The following is a 24,475-nucleotide window of genomic DNA, read 5'->3' on the forward strand; positions in this document are numbered from 1 at the left end:
CAAGGTCTTTCAAAACAACCCCGACAACGTTCGGGATGTGCATCCTGACACTAAGATAAGAAAAAGTATAGACCAACCTGGGTGCACAAAACTCTTCCTTTCGAAGTTGTAGGTTGCCGAAAACATGAAAAAATGGAATTTAAAGGTCCATGGCTCCAAAGCTATAAGACCTACCGTAGTCTGATCAAGACTTCACTTAGGATCTAGTATGTGCCCCATCCAAATATCCATGTTTCAGAATCCTGCGGTACTTCTGCAACAATTTTTATAAAGGTAGCTGATGAGTACTTCAAATTGTATGTCCGTAGCAAAATTCCCTCAATAAAAATTGTTGCGTGAGTACTTTAGGATTCTGAAACGTGGATTTTTTTTGGATAGGGGACATAATTCCTAAGTGAAGTCCAATATTGTAGGTCCCATAGTTTTTGAGCTATGGACCTTTAACTTCATTTTTTCAGGTTTTCGGCAGCCTATAACTCTGAAAGGAAGCATTTGTGCACCCAGGTTGGTCTAAAATTTTTGTCTTATCTTGATGTCAGGAACCACTTTCCAAACGTTGTCGGTGTTGTTTTGAAACACCCTATATTATAACGGGTTGAATCACAAACCACCACCTTTTCTTAACTTGGTTAAAAAATAACACCCACACCTAAAGGTCGCACTGGCACAAAGGAAATCCGTGAAGTCCCATCTGTTTTTCGTGGGACTGGTTTTCCAGCAATGATACTCGCTTATGTTTCGACTTCCAGAAAGGAAGTAGACAATTTTGTAGAGTAACAAAGAGGTGGGTATTATTATTATTATTATTATTATTATTATTATTATTATTATTATTATTATTATTATTATTATTATTATTAAGTATTCTGCCTTTTGGCAGGTCCTGGGATTATTTTAAACTACAGGCCTGGGAATGTTTCTTCCATATTTCTTGATCTTCAGACTCTTCCTTTAACTCCCAATATTTTCTTCTATTTTTCAAATCATCGATCAGTTGTGTTGTTGTTCTTCCTATTCCTCGTTTTCCTTCCATCTTGAATTTTATGCCGGTATTACTGCATAACAGATAATTTATAAATTCACTCAATGCTACGCCAATCATAACAGAAATAAGCCAAATATTTAAGTATTCAAATTTGTCTGTCACTTTTAGAGACCTCCCAATATCATGTCACATGCAAATAGACAGTTCAAATTCTCTGTTCTCATATTTTTATTGCAGACTGCTCACAAGTAAAGGGTACGATATCAGGACTCGAGTTGCATAATATATATATATATATATATATATATATATATATATATATATATATATATATATATATATATATATATATATATATATATATATATATATATATATCCTTAAAGAGCATCAAATTGTTAGTTAATTGCCAAGTTATTAGCTGCAGTCCGCCAATAGGAAAAAGTGATGGGACTTCAAAGGTGACATTGGAGTCAATGGCAAACACATGAAAGAAAGAGTTTCTCCTGTCTCTTCCATGTATTTGGAAAGGTGAGATAGCGATTCGAATGACATGTTCAAGCCATACAGTTGAGGTAGAGAGTAGAAAGGATCGAAAGATCCAAACAAAAGCAGTTTGTACAATGTACACATCTGACAATGGACATAAACTCGCAGTGATAACACAACTCAGTGGTAAGGGAGTCTAAGCAGTATTGAATAGGTGTCTGGAATGCTTCCGGTTCGATATTCAGGTATCCTGTTTTGTAGAAAGCAAATCGAACCATCGAGCACAGAACTGATACAGCGTAAAAGATTTTAGATTGCAGAACTTGCCATGGCGCCAAATATTCGTATCCTGGGATTGTGTCAGTGACGAATTTGACAAAGTTCCCGTAAGAACGGAAGAAGTACACATCCAGGGGCTGCACTAGTTCTGTGCATCCAGCCGGGATCAGTTTCTTCGTGAATGTGACATTTGCAAGAACAAATTTGTCTAAAAGCTCGTTGCCTTTGTTAGTTGTTTTAAGGTGTGCGCAGGCACGTAACGAAGGGGTGTGTCCGGCAGGTCCGGACCCCCTTCGAAACCGTAAATGAAAACTTAAGGATCGATGAAACAAAAAGAAGCGAGAAAAAGAAGAATCAGCGTTAAAATATAAAACTACAGCAAACGTTTGGTTACTCCTTTTTATGAGCAGCTGTGTGTGGAGGAAACTAAAGGGGTTCAAGTTTAAAATGGATATTATTGGAACGGAGCATTCTGAATTCCATCTAGCTCCATGCTAATCTTATGGACTACAAATGACAATCAATAAACCGGTTCGATCAGATAGACTCTCAGGTAGAACTTAAATGCCCATTATCACCAATAATATGAGCCTGGCAATATAGATTCCAGTTACACATGTTAAAGACATTTTCAATTTCGCAACAACACTAATCCACTTTATATGATGTCTTCACTGCCAAAGAGATCTCATTGACGTCCTTGATGGCATTAAACAAAGATAAGAAAAAGAAGAAAGAAGACAAGACGAACCGAGTTCGAATGACCTCGAAAGACTATCTTTTTCAATATTTTTAAAATATTCTTTTACTCGAGATTTCTTTGCAGTTTGCTATTACAATACACCTACTTATTAACATATTCTCATTTTCTTGTCCTAACAAACCAATATGGGTGTGTTGCCAGTAAAATACTTTAGATTGATCGAGCCCCTGGTGTGTAACCACAATATTTCATGTCACGGCCCCTCCCCATTACTAAATTCTGGCAAAACGAACTAATATATGTTGCCAGTAAAATAGTTTAGAACGATCCAGCCCCTGGTGTGATAACCACAGTGTTTCGTCACGGACCCCCCTCCCCCTATTATGAAATCCTGGCTACGTGCTGGGCGTGAGTATTGTACAAACTGCTTTTGTTTGGATCATTGGATCTTTTCTACTTTCCACATTAACTGTGTGGCTTGAACATGTCATTTGAATCGCCATCTCACCTTTTCCAAGTATTGAATACATAGGAAAGACGGAAGAATACCTTTCTTTCTTGTGTTTGCCATTGGCTCCAATATGACCTTTGAAATCCCATAACATTTTCCCTATTGGCAGACTACAGCTAATAACTTGGTAATTATCTACTTGATGCTCTTTAAGGATATACAGGGTGTTTCAAAACAACATCGACAACATTTGGGAGGTGATTCCTGACACCAAGATAAGACAAAAAGTATAGACCAACCTGAGTGCACAAATGCTTCTTTCCGTAGTTACAGGCTACCGAAAACATGAAAAACTGATCCATAAAGCTCCATAGCTCCACAACTATGGGACCTACCGTAATCGGATCAAGACTTCACTCAGGAACAGGTCAGGATATGTGAGCTATCCAAAAACACACTTTTTATAATCCTGCGGTACTTGTGTTACAATTTTTAGAGAGGCAGTTTGGCTACATGCATATAATCTCAAGTACTCACCAACTACCCCTATAAAAATTGTTGTGGAAATACCACAGGATTCTGAAACTTGGATATTTGGTTAGGGCACATACTAGTTCCTAAGTGAAGTTTTGAACCGACTACGGTAGATTCCATATAGTGATGAGCAAATGCAAGACCAAGACCAGGGTGGTCTTGGTCTTGGTCTTGCACTGGAATCCTTGGTCTTGGTCTTGCACACCCAGTCTTAGTCTTGGTCTTGTATGCAAGAATCTTGCAAGTCTTGCATTAAAGAAATCTCAAGCTTTTCATAGGTAAATTTTACGCTGGACATAAGAGATAATAAACAATACAATGGGCCAATAGTAACGGAAATACAATGTATGTTTCTAAATGTAATATAGGTTAACTTCGTGTAAGTATGATGATAGTGTACAACATAGATGATGACCTTTATTCTTTTAATGGGTGCCCACGCTTCACTACTTATAAGATATGACTAAATCACAAAGTTTCGTAATCTGCTTATATTTTTTAAACAGATCCAACACTCCACTGGTTCCCAAACTGGGAAGGCTACTCCTGAGACGCATGAAAGAAAATCAAAACGGCACAGATTATTGAAATACCACGAATTGCAAAATTATTTTTACACTCTAAAGGAGTCAGATTTTTCTTTTCAACCACGATTAGCTAATCCTTGTATTAAACAAACTTCCAATTAAATATTGAGATTTTGTTTTACTGACTCCAATATTTTTTTCTATGTACTCTATGGGGCATAAACATGGACATTACGCAAAAACGATTTTAAAAAAATGTAGGCTTTCGAAATGTGTGTATGGAGAAAAAAGGAGAGAATTAGCTGTGTTGAACGTAAAACGAATGAAAAGGTGTTAGAAATATTAGCAGTAGGGGAAAGAAAGAAGAATTTTAGATATTGTTAAGAGGAGGAAGAGAAATTGGTTAGGATATTGGCCGAGGAGGAACTGTAATATGAGGGATGTGCTAAAGGGTATTGTGGAAGGAAAGAGAGGGAGGGAGCGAAGGAGACTGTAGTTGAAGGAAGGTATTAAAACAGAAAATTGCTACGTCAAGACGAAGAGACTAGCTGAGGAGCACCGAACGTTGAACCTTCTCAGTTGCAGCAAGTAACCCGCCAATAATGGCAAAATTGCTATGATGATGATAATATGTTTAGCAATATTGACCAAAAAGAGAGAGAGAAAATTAAAATAATAATTGTTATAATAATTGTTATACTCAAACCTCTTCATATTTTAGAATAATTTGAGTTAAAACTGAAAATGACTCAACTGTCTATTTCTTGTATAAACTCAATTTATATGAATACGTATTTCGACCTGTATTAGAAATACAAAATAACGGCGTCAAAGTCCAAGTTATTTGAAGTCTCACTTGTGAATATGGATTACTAGCATCAATTACCCACTTCGTTGGGTTAAATTTAAAAAAGTAATATATTTCGTTAGTCAGTCACTTTTTACCATTAATAAAGCGCTCTCTGATATCGATCATTTTCGATATTTTTATATTCCTCTCCCCCCCTCCTCTCCAAGTTGCGGGGCTGAATTTGGATTTAAACGGCAACAAAAGTGTCTCTGTTCAGCTCAGAGACACCGAAAACTATGGATTCGGCACTAATATCGGTCATTTTCAATATCTTCTCCTCCCCCATGTTGCGAGACACGGCATCGGAAGTGTCATTGTTCATCCCAATGACCTCTATAACCATGAGTTCGACATTGATAATAGTCATTTTCGATAATTTTTATATATCTCCTTCCTCCCCCAAGTTGCGGTGCTGAATTTGCATTTAAACAGGATAGGAAATATCACTGTTCACCTTAGCGACGCCCAAAACTATGGATTCGACACTAATATTTGATCATTTTTTTTTAAAAAAATAATTATTATGTATCTCCCTCTCCCCAAGTTACGGGGCTGAATTTGGTCGTAAACGTATCCGAAGGTCAGTATTCAACTCAGCGACCTCGAAAACTATGGATTCGACACTAATATTTGTCATTTTGATCATTTTTATATCTCTTCCCTTCCCTCCGCTAAGCTACGGGGCTCAATTTGAATTTAAACAGCATCCGAAGTATCACTGTTTAGCTCAGCGAACCCCAAAAATATAGATTCCATTTTAATATCGGTCATTTTCGATCATTTTTAAATATATTTTCCCTCTCCCTCTCCTAAACTGCACCGTCAAAGTGATATGACAGAAACCATCTCAGCTCCGATTCTCATCTATGTTGAAAATGAGATCGAGTTCGGTCGGGTGGTTCAAGAGTTATTAAATTTTATTTATTATTGTACATTTTCCATTCCCTTCCCCTCCCCTAAGTTCTACCATCAAAGTGATTTGATAAATCAACCACAAGTCCGAACCTCATCTATGTTGAACATTTGATCAAGATCGGTCGGGTGTTTCAAAAGTTTTAGTTTTATATATCCCTCACATCCTCCTCCCCTACGTTCTACCATCAAAATGAAAAACTATATATATATTTTATATAGTTTATATAGTTTATATATATATATATAAACTTTCCAGGACCGAACCTAATACATGTTAAAAATTTGATTGAGATTGGTTCAAGAATTATTAAGTCACAAACTTAGTCACTTTTATTTTTGTTCATATTGATTTTTATACATCTCCCCCTCTCCTACGTTGTTCCGTCCAAGTGAACTGACATAACATTCCAGGCTTGAACCTCACCTATGTTAAAAAATTGATCGAGATTGGTCGTTTGGTTCAAGAGTTATCAAGTTTTATTTATTATTTTATAACTCCCCCTTCTCCCGACCCCTAAGGTTTACTGTAAAAGTGAAATGATGAAAACACTCCCAGGCCCAAACCTTATTCATGTTGAAAATTTGATCCAGATCGGTCGGGTGATTCAAGTGAAAAAATGAAATGAAATCTTTGAGTTTTATATCCCACGGTTATGCCGGTTAGGCTAAAGGAGACGATGATTATGAGAAATGAATGAAATGGTGGAATGAAGGAAGTGGGAGGAAACGGGAGAACCCCAAGAAAACCCACGCACACGGTGTTTGTCCACCGCAAAGTTTACTTGGCGGGAGCAGGTGATTCAAGAGAATATTAGTCACAAAAATAGTCTTTCAATTTTATAATATAGATTTTTTGTAGTATATAATATTATATCACTCAATTCTCAATGTGCCGTATACCTGAGAAGACAAAGTTATATTAATAAACAATTATTCAACATACAAGTATCCGTCTATTAAATCAAACTTGCGGTCACATACACAAGTTTTTGTCAATGTCAATGTCAATAAAGAAAGTAGGAGGAAACAGAAAAACACTGAGAAAATCCATGCACACAGTGTTTGTCCACCAAAAAAGCTCAAATGGCGCAAGATAACACCTGTGTGGCTTCTGGCTTGAAGACGAGCTATATTTACAGAAAACGCTAACAACCAATTCAGAAAATGACATACTGTAGCTATATGTTACAGGGGCAGATAAACTCACACGGATTGCATAAATTACTGGGAAAACATTCACTCCAGCAGCATTTTTACTGAAGTCAAGAAATCCATCTCCTTTTTTACATTCTATATAAAAAATCAAGCAGTGTCGTTACTTGTGCAAGACTCTTGCGCAAGAGTCTTTGTTTTGGTCTTGCAGGTATGGTCTTGTCTTGCACCCCTTGGTCTTGGTCTTGCATCGGGATTCCTGGTCTTGTTCTTGGTCTTGCATGCAAGACTCTTGCATAAACTGCAAGACCAAGACTCTTGCGCTCATCACTAATTCCATAGTTTTGGGGCTATGGAGCTTTGCAGCCTATAACTCTGAAAGGAAGCATTTGTGCACCCAGGTTGGTCTATACTTTTTGTCTTATCTTGGTGTCTGGAATCACCTCCCAAACGTTGTCATTGTTGTTTTCAAACACCCTGTTTAAGTCTTATTGCCCAAGTCGAGTCCTGATATCGTACCATTTGCTTGTTAGTTTTGACCAGACAGTGATCTCTGTCTGTATTTAAAATTTCTTAGAGACTTTTCCATTTCGGTGTAGGATGCAAAATGATATTTTAGTTGAAACCGGGTCATTTTATATGAAGTAACTGTCCTCCTTTGTTTCAATTATTTTTCTTTCTAATTTGCCAAAAGCTATGAAATTCTATTTTAAAATTTCCAAAATGGCAAAAATATTCTTATCTAATGGTGGAAAAATAAGAAGTATTTTGAAGTTTAATTTACCCTAAGGTTTGCTTTCAATTATTCGTAATTTTATCTGAAATGTTAATTACTACTGAAAACATTATGTTATTTTACCACATATGATTCTTCACTATTTGCAAACATGTGCTTCTGCTTCCAATGATTTCTTGATTAAAAATCCTGTCCTTGTGGTTTTAAAAATGATGTTATGCACGTACACAAAATTTAAGATATTACAAAAATCTCCGCTCAGTTTCACCCACAGAATTGACATCGTGATTTTTATGCATAAAATTTAAAATGATTTTATTTCATTCTTAGTTTGTGGTTTCATTACAATATGAATAAGAATTTCTTCGCAACATGAGTCTAATCCAATTAGTTTTTCTACGAAGGACGCTGGCTAGAAGCGTTCTCCTCTCTCCTACAAGGGTCGGCTGATAAGTTCTCAGCCCGATCCCCTTCCGAATGTACTACCCTGATGTAATTGATGTCATGTGAAATGTTGATCTTTTATGTGTTTAAGTGCCAAATTTCACGATTCTACCATGAACGGTTTTTATTTTACAGCTAACTGAATGAACCATGGCGGAGCCAGATGTCAAATTCACCAAAGAGGAGTTGCGAGGTGTAATGAAGTTCTTCCTGCAACAGAAGTCGCCCAAGGAAATCCATGGTTGCATGCTAGACCCATTGGGTGGACAGTGCCCTTCATACTCCACTGTGAAGAAATGGTGTGCAAACTTCAAGCGTGGTGAATTTTCAACAGAAGATGGTGACAGGTGTGGCAGGCCAGTGTCAATGTCAACTCCGGAAAAAGTGGACCAGATTCATGAGTTGATTTTGAGCAACAGACGGATTTCGCTTCAGGAGATAGCTGACAAAGCGCACATACCCAAAGAACGTGTTGGGTCAATAATCCATGATCAGTTGGACATGCGCAAGCTTTCTGCGAAATGGATTCCAAAATGTTTGAACGCGGATCAGAAACGCGAACGTGTGAGATCATATCAGGTGATTTTACAGCATTTTGCGAACTCCAAGGACGATTTTTTGAATCGGCATGTCACCCAGGATGAAACGTGGTGGCATTACTTTGATCCGGAAATCAAACAGCAGTCATGCAAGTGGCGCCACTCAGGATCTCCAAGGCTCAAAAAATTCAAAGCACAAAAGTCCGCGGGGAAGGTGCTTCCTCAATATTCTGGGATAAGGATGGTGTTTTGCTCTCAGATTACCTTCCAAAGGGCTCAACCATAACTGCAGAGTATTACTGCAGTCTTCTGGCTAAGGTAAAGGACGCTATTAAAGAAAAGCTCCGGGGAAAGTCGACACGAGGTGGCCTGTTCTTGCAGGACAATGCTCCCGTCCACAAAGCTGGCAGAACAATGGATTTTCTGAGGGACCTAGGATTTCAGTGCATTGACCACCCACCCTACTCGCCAGATCTTGCTCCTTCTGATTATTATCTGTTTCCAAAACTCAAAACAGCACTGAAAGGACAGAAATTTCACAGTGATGAAGGGGTGATAACAGCTGCGGAACAGTTTTTCGCAGACCTTGAGATTTAAAAAAAAAAAAATTTTTTTTGGAGGGGTTGGAGAAGTTGCAGCATCGAAGTGCCAAGTGTGTTGACCTTCGAGGGGACTATGTTGAATAGCCTCACGCTTTCATGCCTGCAGCTCAAGTCCTTCTGGGTCGGGCCAAGAACTTATCAGCCCACCCTCGTATCTATTTCAAGACATTACTGTTATTATATCTAGAACCGAAGAAGGACTACAAGAGATGATTGCAGGGTCGGATTAAGGGGAGCTCAAGGAAGCTGTAGTCCCGAGCGTCTAGGTAGGCAGAGGCCTCCACAAAATTTCAACTGGCTGTCTAAAAAGAATTATACAAGATACAATCATCGTAAGACAAAATATGACCAAAAATGAAACTTTCCGACTGCACTTTCACAGAAATGTCTTAGGTAATCAGGGGACACATTTTTTCTATCCCTGGGCCTCCAGGTGGGTTAATCCATCATTGGATGATTTACAACATATTTGATACTGTTAAACAATATGGAATGGAAATCAACTTTGAAAAGTCTGAAGTTATGAAAATATCCCTTGGAAACGCATCCTTACGGGTCAGAGTAGAACAAAGAGAACTTGAAAAGGTCGATTATTTCAAGTATCTGGGAAGTATTTTGACAAGAGACGCTTACTACACCAAAGAGATTAGGTCAAGAATTGCCATAGCCAAAAAAAAATTCTTTTTGGGTACGCATAAACAGATTTAAAAAAAAAAAAAAAAAAAAAAAGAATAGTGATTTTCTCGAAACAGTATCATTTTTTAAATTTTAGTACAATTTAATTCGTAAATTAAAGAAAGCATGTTTTTTTTAATATTTATTTTAATTCATTAAGCATATGCACCGTATATGTGACATTACCTTCCTCAAAAATCACTTAATTTTCTCCATGGAGGCTTGTCAGTTTAAGCTTTTCGTACTGGGGGTTATCTCAGTTTATAATCAACACGTGGAGCGAAACGTAGACTCGAAGGAAACACATTTGAACCTGCTTTGTACACTGTATGCGACTGTGCTCACCAGATGACGACATACTCATTCGATTAAAGGACACCTGTTTTCATATCTCAGTTTGCGGCGGTTACTTGAATGTTTCTACATTTGGGTGTTCTGGCCGGTTTCGTGGGCGTTGTGACTGTATATTTGGTAGATTTGACAGTTTTGAAATTTGGACATTCTGTCCTAGACCCGTTCAGTAAACGTACGTACGTATTTATAAGTTTATTTTAAGGGTATTTTAAGGTTATGCTCTCGCATTTTAATCTTCTTTCAAAATATCACACTAACTTAGCTATTTTAAAATTCCTCTCTGTAATTATTTAGTAATAAAAAAAATATTTACTAGAATAACATCTGAAAAATTCTTCTCATTTTGTACATACTCTAAAAGGAACGAAAAATATTATAAATAGTAATTTGTGAAAAAGTGACACTATTAGCAAGATTGACCCATAACTAAATCAAATTACTGAAGATTAGCAGTATGGATTTAGGCAAAGTCGATCAACTATCGACTAGACAATTGCCATCGAAAAATGCTCGAAGGAAAGAAATGGGGGTTCAACGCAACAGTACATGAACTGTTTATTAATTTTAGAAATGCCTACGACTCGGTTAGGAGAGAAACACTGTGCAGCATTCTTACAGGATTGGTATTCCAAGAAAGCTACTTATATTAATAACGATACGTTTAACTGAAATCCAAAGTAAAGTCCGAATAGTCACAAGGGATTGAAAATTTTACTTTTTTCAAAACATTTTATTTCGAAAAACTGCTCAGATAAGTACCTCATCCAACTGTACAAATAATTTTCAATATATTTAAAAAACATGTAATTTACAGCAATTTGGTATCTCAAGCCGTTCGGGAGATATGGTAAACACTGGTGAAGTTTTCAACACTGTTCAAAATTTCTAGTTCCAAGAACTTCTTGTAATTACACTTGCCAGAAACTATTGTTGGGATGTTATTGAAGCAAAGGAAAGCAACAGTTTTAAAAAGTTCTCGCAAATATGCCATTTTAAGGAAAATAGCCATTTTTATCATAGTTTCCATATCTCGAAAATGGTTTGAGATACCAAATTGTTGCAAACGGCATTACGATCTTTATTTCTATTCAAAACCATCTAAATAATTGGATTTGGTATTTATCTAAGCATTTTTTCGAAATAAAGTCAAATTTTCAATCCATTACAGCTTTGTTTATATTTGTTCGAAATATGTCACATAACGATCGTAGTATTCGATACGTTGCTCCATTCGTATTACTTGCATTATCATTGTTGTAGAAGCCTCCAAAATTTAGCTATTTTCCCGATGTTTGAGATGTGTAGCGTTGTTAGTTTGCGACACTGCATAACAAATGTGCCACTAATTTAAATGCGTAGATTTGTTTGCTTAGTATGTAGATTTGAAATATGTAATAATCTGACGTACTGTCATTTGGAGAAATACAACTTTATATTGGCTTGGCAACACTGTTAATCTGATGGTACTGTCCTCTCGAGAGCATGTCCTCTCGACATTTGCATGATACGAAATTTCAGCACTTTGTATCTATTAGTTCAAAGGTTACAAGGTCGTATCAAAATAAATGGTCCACTCTGTACCTAGGTATATCGTTTCAAGACTCCAGCTTTAAAAAAAGAAAAAAAGAAGTTTTTTGCACAGAAAAAAAATCTGGAGTATATTCTCACATAAGGTAACTTTTCTGTGGCATGAAAATTAGTAATACTGACATTGCAAATATATGTGATTTAACTTTGATTCTTGAAATTCCTAATACTTTCGGGAACAAAGACCAAATTCTCCTAAATCTCCTATCCAAAGGCAGGTCGGATGAATTGTGTCAGAAAATAGCAGAATGTTTTCAAATATTCTTGCTTACACCCTGATGACATCGATTTTTTATACAAATTCCTCCCTAGTTTTGGCTCCAAGGAAGACAACCGGACAGATTCATGTTTTGGGAAAAGCCTAAAGCAGATGACAGCATTGTAGTCTATTTGAAATTATGATGCTGTTCCTACTTCCATGGCCTTTTAAGTCGTTATAAAAAGGTATTAAATTTGCAATTTAAGATTACCATAATTTCCTATATTGTTTATCTTCAACAAAATTTTCATATGCATACGGTAATATTATTGTTCAATTTCCACCCTTGACTGGTAAAAATGCAGGGAAAATGATCCGGACCTGAAGTAAATTCGTAAGGATTCAGAGACATACGGCAATCTAGTTTTTTTGTGAATAGAGTGTACTAGTCTAATTGAAGACTATTAACCATTTCTGGTTTTGTAAAATCCTTCCACCTTCTTCTTAACTTACCAAAAGACATCTTCCCAAACGGACTTTTAAACGAAACTCTTTGTAACCTGCACGTAGAGTCTATCTCATGAAAGCGACATGCCCCATCGATCTCAAACATCTCCATTTAATTACTCCGAATATTTTCGCGAGGCGTAAATCCTATGTCATTCTGCGTTACGTAATATTTTAATCCACCCGTTTATTCACTTTTGTTTGCTTCAAATATTTTCATTAAAAATGTGGCTTCTAGAATATTTAGCCTTTGTTCGTTTCTGTGGGTTAAGCCCCAACTTTCATACCGATAAAGCACAACAACTAATATTACGAGTTCTTAAATTTCATTTTTAACTTATTTGTTAACTACAGAAAGAACAGTTCTGTTCGAAGTAGTAACAAGATTTTTATCCTTTAATTTTCTTACCGGTAGAACGACTGACTTAAGTGTCATATTTATTCCGTAGCAATCTCCTTCTTCAACGTAATGTTGTGCATTCGAAACAAAACCACCCAGCCGAGTGGAAGATCACAAGACATCTCTAGCAGGTCCACCCGACTGATAGTAACGTCTACCGCCTTTTCCCCACGTCTGCCCATGTTCATGAATAGGGCCGGCCCCAGCGACGCAAAGACGCTAGTTATCTCCCGGGACAGGAACTCAGCTTAGAGCCCCCAATGACCAACCAAACCAAAACTCTCCCCCAAGTATTTACCCAATTTTACGCCCTCCCAATCCCCGTTTGCCCCCTTAGTTACGTCACTGGTCGGCCCCCGGCAATTTCTCGTCCCTCGCAATAGCATCATTTGCTGCACCCTCTTTCTGCAGAAAGAACATATTTTAAAAGCCATAACATTAAGTATGCTACCCCATCATGAACAACGAAGGGAAGGGAAAGTCCACTCGTACTCAGAAAGGCCTAAATACAACAAATTAAATCTTGTTGCGTCTGTTTTTATCTTTACATAACAACCTATTATGTTAGTGAAAGATAAAGCAAACACCTGCAGAGGAAAGATGGTAATCCTTTTTACAGAATTCAAAATCGAGCTTCAACTTCAATATATCAGTTTGCAATTCCAGTGCAACTAGATCTTTTATCTTTATTTCTTGATTTTTCTTCTACGTCTGTTAAAAATGTAACAAAAAAAGTTTCTACTTTCAATAACAAGGAACTTGTTTGTGAGGAAGACAAGACTAGTTTTCATATCAAAACTGTGATAACTAACTAAATGGAACAGGGGTTGGCTACTGCTCGAGAATTGAGTTCACGTATTTGGCAACAATCGTGCAATTCATACTGGGATTTGTTTGTTTCTAAGCCTAAAACGCAAAACTGTGGATTTAAAAATGAAATCTGTGAATTTTACGTTCCACTGTTTTGCCGTGTGAGCTAAAAAAGGTGGTGATTAGAGAATAAATGAAATTGAGGAATGAAAAAGGGGAGAACCCCGAGGAATCTACTCACACGATGTTCGTACACCAGAAAGCTTAGCTGGGGTCGAAGCAGGGACCACACGCACTAGTGATGAACACCAACACTAAGCCACCGCGGCCCCAACTGAGGATTTATGATTAAGTAACTCTCACAAAACTTGCGGAACGTAACACACTGCAAACTATTTTTGAAAGAGTTGTTGTTTCATTGGTTAATTATACTGATTTGATTTTTTAAAGTGTAGAGTCCCTTTCAGCACCGAAGCTATATGAGATGGGGACTTACAGCTTAACATGGAATCTGAACCACATGAGCTCCCGCCGGGAATCGAATCCGGGTCTCCCACGCCCAAGGAGCGTACGCTAACTTGGTTGATTAGAGTTTAGCGTCCGTTTCAGCAGCGAGGATATAGAAGACGTAAATCTACAGCTTAACATAGAATCCGAACAAGAGCTTTCGCCATTGTTGGGTAAATTGAAGGCGGATCTCGAAGGTATAAACTGGGAAGGAGGGCAACCAGAACCCAGACTTTGATGGTATGAGTTTACTATAAACTTTAAAAAATATATAATATTTTTGTCAGTTAAAAAACTGGGGTCCTGGGCCCCCAGCCCTGGGCTAGATCCGTCACTGGCGTAAATTTTAATTAAATTAACAATAAGTCTAACTATAATTGTTAGTTGCAATTAACAACTGAAATAAATAATCAACTGCAGTAAGTAATAAGAACCAATTGCAATTGACTGTAGTTTGCATTTATTTGAATTGGAATTAACTTCCAGACAAATTACTTTCAACTGACTGCTTCATTGCAACGGATTTTCATTGATTAATGGCTAACATTGTAGTTGTATATATATATATATATATATATATATATATATATATATATATATATATATATATATATATATATATATATATATATATATTACACTATACAGCTGTTTTCATAAAACAAAAAAATACTAGACCTCTAAAGAAAAATGGCATGGCGAGGGTGGGGCTTAGAAAAACAAAATAGCAGAAAAAAGTGCCGGAGTTACGGGCTCTGCACACATGCTGTAGTACCTGTGTTGCAAAATATCGAACTTCAGCAGACCACTATAACCAAGACAGACTTCTCACGGATTGCATCAGGGTTGCCAGACAGTCTTTTTCCTTTCTGTAGTGTGTTTTCTCTCCTATGATTTTCACTGTTAATCACTTAAACGTAATTACAAGACAGCATAAAAAGTAGGAATTAAAATTTACATTGCGAACAGGGTGACATATTTGAAATTGTTATTACGATAAGGTCAAATGCAATCTATTACATAAAAATGGTATCTTTAGGTACATGTATTAAAATAGATACATCACAATTACACAGAACTAGGGTTGCCATATGTCCGTATTATGTACGGGCTGTTTGTATTTTTGGGTCCGTGTTCGTATCGTACAAAGGATGAAATAGGAAAATGTCCGTATTTGACAGTTTTTGGAGCTGCTCGAAAATTTTCGAGTCGGGAATCGCTAAAATCTCGGCAAAAAAGAAGTGCGTTTTCATCATATAACTTATCTTTTAATTACCATTAAGAAAATAGGTTATGTTTTTGAAAAGGGTCTCATTTTTCCATTCCAAAGTTCTTCTGGTCAAATTTAATATACGTAATTTAATGGCACGATTTGTGTTAATGAAAAAATATAAAACATGTCAGTTTCCAACAGTGTTTTAAGTATTACAGTAAACAATTGTGATATAGCTACAAAAGGTGATTTTTAGGTAAGAAATTTCAAAATATTTGTTTTGTGTTTGGGCACCATTTCTTTGATAGATAGTCATTTTAAGGTCTGTCCGTATTTTGGATCAAAAAATTATGGCAACCTTACACAGAACCTATTTTGTGGATACAGAACATTTTTAGGATAATAGATAAATACCTGGACAACTTTATTATTATTATTATTATTATTATTATTATTATTATTATTATGCATCTAAAAATTCTGGTCCGAAGTAAGAATGCCTAATTTTATCATCAGCACAAGTTTCGTTTAAACCGCTTGAGATAAAACACATTTGATAAATGACATCTTTGAGTTTTACGTCCTTCGCTTATGTCGGCTAGGCTAAAGCAGACAGTGATAATGAGAAATGAATGAAATAGTAGAATGAATATAGTGGGAGGAAACGAGAGAACCCCGAGAGAACCCATGTATGCCGTGTTTGTCCAAAACAAAGTTCACTTGGCGTGAGCTGGGATCGAACCAAGAACCGCATAAACCAGAGGTGAACGTTCTACCACTGAGCCACCGCGGACCTTACATTTGATAAATGAGTCCATTTTGTACTTATAGTATGATTATATTTTGAGTTGTGCGAATTTAATATGGAAGAGAGAGAGAGAGGATTTTTTTTATTTATTTCTTTTTTATATATATTTAACGCTTCTTTTTAGCGCAGTCGTTACAATGGCGTAGCCTGGAAAAGATAGGTTGTCATGGTGACTGGAAATACAAGTCGGGCGCCTGATTTTTACCTGTCAAGTGAAGTGCAATGACTGAAATTTAGTGCAAAGCACCGCATCACAATATCAAGATAAAACCTGTCTAAACTGAGATATAATTTTAATATAAATTTTTTGCAACCTAGGGCTGACCAAAGACTACTGCTTCCAAGAAAGAGTTCAATGTAGAGCAGCGTTTCCCAACCTTTTTCAACTTGCGGCACACTATGAGTGTAATTCTCGCGGCACACTCATAGATTTTATTATTTTTAAATATAAAATACCATGGTATCTTTTTCTGTAATTACTGGTCATCATCTCGCAGAGAAGAAAGATCTATCACTGGTTTTCCACCATGGTAAATCATTATGCTTATTTTTCATTCGAATTTAAAAATAGAAAACAATTGCAATGAAATATTGGACTTAGACTTTTAAAAATACGCTTTACTTTTCGAAAACTGCATCCAAACTTTCACTAACAAGGAAAATCACTAAATAATGAACGAACAAACAAATCTCTTTTACTTTTGAAACAAATGTAGGTAATTCGTATGCATGTTTCTTTTGTCGAAAGGATTGAATGTTTTAAAATTTGAAGTTACGAAATTGTCTGCAACAATAAAGAAGCAATAATGGCCATAACGTCATAACAATGATAAATACCTTTTTTAATATTAAAAACGTACAGAAAAGTAACGCGGTACGAAACTTAAAACTGTAGATTCACATTACAGGTTCATAGTAATGTGAAATACAAATATACATTTTTCCCTATGTCCTGCAATTTAATTGCTATATAATTAATAATTTCGTTTCGATTTACTCGCGGCACACCAGCGGCCCATTCACGGCCCACTGGTTGGGAAACGCTAATGTAGAGCATAGGTTCCGAATTAGTTATTTATGTCATTCTAGACCAGAAATTGCTATCTTTTAATTCAATTCGCTTTCTAATTTCTTCACGGTATTGTTTAAACTAAAAGTAGAAATACATTTTCTTGGCGCAGAGCCTCGAAGAGGTTAAGAGGGTTCTCAACGCCGAAATTAAATTGCCGCAAATTTCAAATATTTCCCTAAATATTTCACAAACTTATAAAGAGGAGAAAAATTGCAAGTTGTTGTTGTTTTAACAATATGATTTTCCAAATGATAGCGTAGTTAAAACTCCCCTGAATCTTTTAGTTATGTAAAAAGATAGGAATGAATTGTTTTTCGCGTTAAAAAGTTAATTTCCTAACTTTCAAACAACGGAAAATATTCAGAGAAGTTGTAATTACATTATCATTTGTAAAATTATATTGTTAAAAGAACATCAACTTGCAATTTTTCTCTGCTTTATACGTTTCTGAGATATTTACGAAGAAGTTTAAAATTTGCGGGCAATTTAATTTCGGCGTCGAGAGCCCTCTTAAGCCTCGGTCGAAGATGGAGTGGTCAGGTCATCAGAAAACTTTAAGCATTGTTGCTGATTTTCTCGACTTCTTTCATTCAAGAACAAACATTGTTTCCCTGTTCCCACTGGGAATCAAATTTTAATACAAAAAAGAAAAGAAAAGAAAAAACAAACAAACAAAGAAACATTAAAAATGCAGCTAACACGCGTATTAACAATTTGCCTGCGCACCATCACCAGGCAAATGCCGGGATGGTACCTACTAAACAGGCCCTCGCCGATACCTTCCCCAATCCTTTCCATTGTTATTGTTGTTGTTGTATATCCAGCGTAAAATGGCCTCTGAGCTGTATCTGGTGATTGTTAAATAAATAAATAAATTATTAGGCATACTTATTTAAGCAACATTATAGCAATAGAACTGAAAAAAAACTACAATTTTACAATGTGTTACAACGATCTATTTCTTTTACGATTAGGATTCTAGTTTAGCGTCTGTTTCAGCAGCAAGACTATATGAGACGTGGGCCTAAATCTTAACGTTCAACCCGAAACACATGAGTTCCCACCGGGAATCACCGGAATAAGCACATCATACTGAGTAAATTGTTAGTTTTGGTTTGTCTACACTATATGTAGTTCTCCGGATATAAGGCGTACAAGAAAATGTTTGTTTGTATGAAATATATTGAATTTTGTGGCTCAGGGGCCACAAAAAGTTTGAAAAGCCCCTAAGTAGAGTTTTCTTATTTTTTTACGGAATAAGCACAACATACTGAGTAAATTGTTAGTTTTGATTTGTCTACACTATATGTATTTCTCAAAATATGGGGCGTACAAGAAACTGTTTGTATGAAATATGTTGAATTTTGTGGATCAGGGTCCAGAAATTTTTGAACAATCCTTAAATAGAGTTTTCATATTTTTTTACGGAATAAGTCGATCATACTGAGTAAATTGTTAGTTTTGGTTTGGATACACTATATGTAGTTCTCGAGATATAAGGCCTACAAGAAAAATTTTCCCTGAAATATATTGGATCTTTTGATCCAAAAATGACTTCAAGGTTGTCAGTCTCGTCATCATGGGAATATGGATGTACCATTTGAAATTAATTTTTGGACATAGCATTTGTGTCGAGATGAATTTTCATTTCACTTTCATTGAAACGTGTATTCAAAATGGTTTAAATATTTCACAAAGAATAATGCCATGGATGTATTTTCACCTTACGAAGAACAGCAGCAAAGACTGAAATGTGAGGTGCAAAGCAGTAGGACGAGTAATTATGGGAGTCTGGGGGGCAAAGTCCCCAAGTACCGGTAGGCTTGTAATAAATAAACAGATTTGTATGGCTGCTAAGGACAAGATTAATTCAGTATTGCAAAGTGATTAATGAAAAACTGTTTATTTCTTTCAGCACGGGGAAAATCCTACAGGATAAGGGAACAAGAAAGGCGGCCCAGGGAAGTCACATCGGTAAAAATCAACATTTTATCGTTGCAAACCAGAACAAGTAAACTGCTCAGAGGTATGATGGCGCTTCAGTTAGGCCTGTTCAGTGACACAGCTTTCACGTCTACTGCGTGGGTTTCGTGTTTCGATTCCAGCTCCCAGCAAGCGAACCGTGTGGTGGACAAATAGTATGCGTGAGCTTTCTCGAAGTTATCCAGTTTCGAAATTCCACTATTATTACCTACTGTATTATCAGCGTCTCCCTTAGCCTCAGTGCATAACATAAGGTATTAAACATTAAAAAAGTAATAATAGCTGAAAACTAAAGTTCAAGAAAAAAGTTTCCAAGTTCTATTTCTTCATTGTTATATATATTCTGTGCATTATTATTATTATTCTACTCAAGGCCGACCCTAGGCAATTTGTCGCCCCGTTCAATGGCATCATTTGCAACGCCCGTTTCTCCAAAAAGAACAAATCTTGAAAGCCGTGATTTTAAGATGCTACTCCATCATGAACAAAGAAGGTAAGAGAAAGTCTACTCGAACTCAGAAAGGCCCTAAATACTACAATCTCATTATGTCTGTTTTACTTTCTTTAAATAATAATCCCGAGCTTCAATCTCAATATTGGTTTCTAATTCCAGTGCAACTAGTTCTTTTATCTTTATTTCTTGATTCTCCTTCTACATCTATTAAAAAAAATATTTTTACCTCAATGACAAGCAACTTGTTTGTGTCAAACGCAAGACTAGTTTTCGTATTAAAACTGTGATAACTAATTAAATTGATCAGGTGTCGCTACTATGATCAAGAATCGAGATCTTATATTTGATAACCAAGAAATTCATGCTAGAATTTGTTTAAAAATTCGCTTTAGCACTGTACATGTGACTAATGCGATCTAAACATGATTTATGAATATAGTATTCAAATAGAAAGTCACCTTATTCAACTTAACTACCATAATCATGAAGTCTGTTTCAAACAAGAAATATATATTTATTAAAATGCTACAGAAGCAACAAAAACGCCTGAACTCCAACTCCTAACTTTTGGTTTCAAACCTTTGATTTACGGTTATTTGTGATTTCACGTTTAACAAAGAAATATTTTAAGGTATGTGTAATTTAAGTAAATTATTTAAATACATGTTTTTCATCAAGTTTATTTTTTTTAATTATTGTTTAAAGCCTTTGTATTTTAATAAGCCTTCTCCAAAATCAATGCAAATGAATTGTGCTGCCATCTCTGGAGTTTTTTTAAAACTATAAGTTTATGGACGTTTATATGTTTGTGGCCAATCCTTTCGACAATATCTCGGAAACTACACGCTCTAGAAAGATTATGTTTTCACTGATCGATTGCAAAGATTACGTAATTGTCCAGTTCTAACTGAATATTTAAAAAAAAAAACATGACCATTATTTATTACATTTTTACGGGTACACTGGAAGTGTTGAAATTAAAAAAAAGTATCGTATCCTACGCATTATACATTCCAACACCACATAATTGTATATATGGGTTGCATATCTCTCAGGCGTTTGTTTCATGTCCAAATTATAATGAAAAACGAAAGATAACCATTTCTCCAGTTTAAGCTGAATCTTTATTGTTAGGAGTGTTTTGCCCAATGAACACCATATATCACTGACATTATAATTAATTGTGTGTGTGTAATGTATTTGCTTGTTACATATTGCATGTAAGAAAAAGATACTGATCATACATGAATTAAAAACTCCAACCAGAAGTAGGGATAAATCTTGCAAACGGTACGAGATACTGAAAAAAAATAATAGAAAAAATCTCTTGCCGATTTTTATCAAAACGTCTTTCACTTGTGTCTCTAAAGGGACATGTACAGATGTGAGGAATAACAAGGAGATTGATGCTCATATGTGAATGATGCGCTGTGTAGAGAGCGCAGGTTCAGCTAGTTTATTTAAAATAATACAGTTATGAGAGATTTTGACGCCCCGTGCAAATGCACATGTAGCACATATGGTAGAACCAGTCCTGATTCTAATATTATAACAGCAACAAAGCTACAAACATTACTATTGCTATTAATAATGAATTATGAAGATGAGTGGTAGCCTAAGCCGTCAGACCAATGCACGTCACTGGCTTTGCATGGGAGATCCAGATTCGAATCCCGTCGTGTGCTCATGTTTCAGACCTCACGTTAATCTATAGATACACGTCTCATATAGCCTCTCTGCTTAAAGAGACGCTAAACTAAAAATAATGAAATGAAACCTCTGGATCAATATATTACATTTCATATCATACCAGGAATGGTATGCGAACCTATTCGAATCAAAGGAGGCGTGTTGATTACTTAGCCAACCCCACAAATCTGGTTTTACACTGGCTGCAGTGCCAAAGCAGACATTGCGCACGTTTAAGTGGATGCACCTGCTCCAACGGTATTAGCCAAGCTTTACAGACAGGCGTTCGCTACTTCTTAATTCTACTTAGTTCTAAATCAGCAAAGAATGTCTGTCTAAAAGAGATATATCTTTACTTCTCACAGCGACCAATTTTGCTTACTTTCAGGAAAGGCTATGTCTCAAGACATTTTTTTTCTCTCTTTGCTCTCCCGTATAGGATCATTTTTAACTACTAGTCATAGTAAAAATAGTGTATCAAGTTTGTACAGAAACAAAATAAAAGCAAGACGCAAGCAAGCAATGAGTTTTTGTAGCGTGACTAGAAAAAAATCTCGGTGGTTGCTAGCCAAAAGCACCAGCGAGCACCAACCCAACGTAAAAGAACTCCAGAACTAGTCGTGCTTCTTCCTTTTAGCCCTAAGCAATCAAGAAGAAATCATTTTCGACTCGGGACACGTAAACCAAAACGACGAAGTGAAATCACGCATAAGGCGATTCGATCACGCTCCCGTCCTTTAACATATACACATGTGGTTTTATAGGAACAGGCAGACGACCCCTTCATTCAAGGCCAAAATGTTTTAACATTCTGCTTACATGAATAACTAACAGGAAAAAAATATATAAAATTTGATGATATTAATTTATTTAGATCACCAGAAATTGTTTTAGCTAGAGTTCAAATTGCATTGTGCATCGTTGCAGGAGACCCGGGATCGATTTCTGGTATGAACTCATGTGTAGGTCGTTGGTAAGTTACGGTTAATTATAGGTCGACGTCTCATATAATCTCAGTGCTGAAAGGGGGCCTACATCCAATCAACTAACGGTTTAAGTGTTCAATTTGCATTGACAACAGTGTCAATCAGTTCAAACAATAGATTCTCCATTATTATTATTATTATTATTATTTTGTATAAAGATAATCCCACCAATAAGTTTAGGTGGGTTATTAACCACATCGAAGAGAAAGGGTGGTCTTGTGTTGACGGGATGGGAATTCGAGGTCCAGTATCTTTCATATTATACAACTTTCAAAGATATGCTCTTGATAAAACAACTACTTCAAAATACTCATTATATTTAGGAAATTAAAATCCAGAAACTGTCCAGCAGTCCTATGCTCATTATAAGCACATTGGCAAACAAATTCAACATTCTTGGATATTGTGTATGTCAGGTAAACATTGTAAACAAACTTTAAACTATTTGCTGTATCTGTAGCGTACGGCATATACAGACTCGTCTTATATGTATACATGCCCGTTGATAAAAATATAATTGAGTAGGCTAAAAAAGTGTCAACAATAGACAAATTTAAATGTATACATATTAAATTGCATTTGACTTACTGTAGTTGAGTAGTTGTGTATCAGGAACCCTCGTGACGTGCTCATACAAACTTGTCTATATTTTTTGTACCCTTTTAAAAGCAGAATTACTGTTTATTAGATTTAACATATATAAGGTAAATGTACTTACGGTTCCGATGATGTTCGAACAAAAGCGGCAGCTGAGAAGTCCGTCCAACACACTCGAGAATTACATGGATCTTGCCGTGGCCGAGATACGAGTTTCCTCGCATTCCGGTCAACGGGACTTACTGACAGTCCGTTGACTCAATAATAATTTCGTGGACATTAATTTTCGCGGCAGAGCAGGCCTGCTCTACCAAGCAAGCGCATTCTATCACCAGCTGCGACTCTGCGAGTACAACCACATAACTAAGACTAAGGTCGTGTTTTAACCTTTCTCCGATAGATGGCTGTGTGTACAGTTTTGCCAACTTCATTGCTTTACTGTAGTTTAAAAGTGCATAATACCACTAAATAAATAAATAAATAAAATTAGTTCTGTCAAATAGATAGATCCATAACCAGAATTTTATTAAGTAGAGGAAGTGGTACATGCAGTGGCGTACGCAAAAGAGGGGTTCGGGATTTTAACCCCCATGAATAATATAGCTATGTATTATGCAAAAGTAACCATTCATCATACTAAGGTAAAAAATAAATAAATAAATAAATAAAATAAAATACAACTTGAAATTATATGAACATGGGAACCTGCACCCCCTGAACTTCTGCGTACACTACTGGTTACATGTAATGATTTTTAGTCTATTCATCCATTGTTGGTTTGCAAACAGGTTCAATCTTGTACATAACGGTTGCATATCCAAGGAAGATTTTCGTGAGATCAAAAGCACTTAATCTGACGTAAGAAAGAACGGTTCTGAAACTAGGGTGACAATAATGTCAAGAACTAAAAGTGGGACATTGCAAAAATTGCAGCAAAATCTTATTGTGGGATAAATTAATATCTTACGGTAAAGCAGTATTACAAAATGAAAATTTGATTTGATTTAATTTTCAGTTTAGCATCCCTTTCAGCAGCGAGGCTATATGAGGGGTGGACGTACTGCTTAACGTGGGGTCCGAAGCACATGAGCTCCCGTCGGGAATCGAACCGGAGTCTCCCACGCCAAAGGCGCGTACAAAGTGAAAATGTGGAACAGAACTGTGTTATTGTGTCGTTGGAAACATAATAAAGCAAGATTACATAATCACAATAGAACTTAATTATGGTATTTTGTTATCATGAACAAGTCTGTGTCAAAATATTGTCATTAGCTCATTGATTGTAGAAACCAATTTGCTTTGCTATCTTGATTACTCTAATCGTACTTGCTTGAAGTCCATATCGCATTCAGTAGGGCCAAGTTTACTATGAAAGTTGACATTTCAAAACTTAGGTGAGCAAAGCACACATAATGCTTTCAATAGTGA

The 24,475-nt window shown here is 36.2% G+C and overlaps 1 protein-coding gene across 4 annotated transcripts in view; it reads right to left on the reverse strand.

Moving 5' to 3' along the window:
* Positions 1–23,427, reverse strand: part of zormin (spectrin and immunoglobulin domain-containing protein zormin) — a 799,654-nt gene extending 776,227 nt beyond the window's left edge. For 2 of the 4 annotated variants that reach the window (XM_081744925.1, XM_081744924.1), the window contains exon 1: positions 23,169–23,426. The gene's annotated coding sequence lies outside the window, so the exon portion shown is untranslated. Of the gene's footprint in view, positions 1–23,168 lie in introns of all 4 variants that reach the window. The other 2 variants (XM_081744928.1, XM_081744929.1) reach the window with 2 other exon arrangements.
* Positions 23,428–24,475: the final 1,048 nt, after the last annotated feature.

Source organism: Thermobia domestica, chromosome 17 (genome assembly GCF_964235325.1).
Source record: "Thermobia domestica chromosome 17, izTheDome1.hap1.1, whole genome shotgun sequence".
Taxonomy (NCBI): Eukaryota; Metazoa; Arthropoda; class Insecta; order Zygentoma; family Lepismatidae; genus Thermobia; species Thermobia domestica.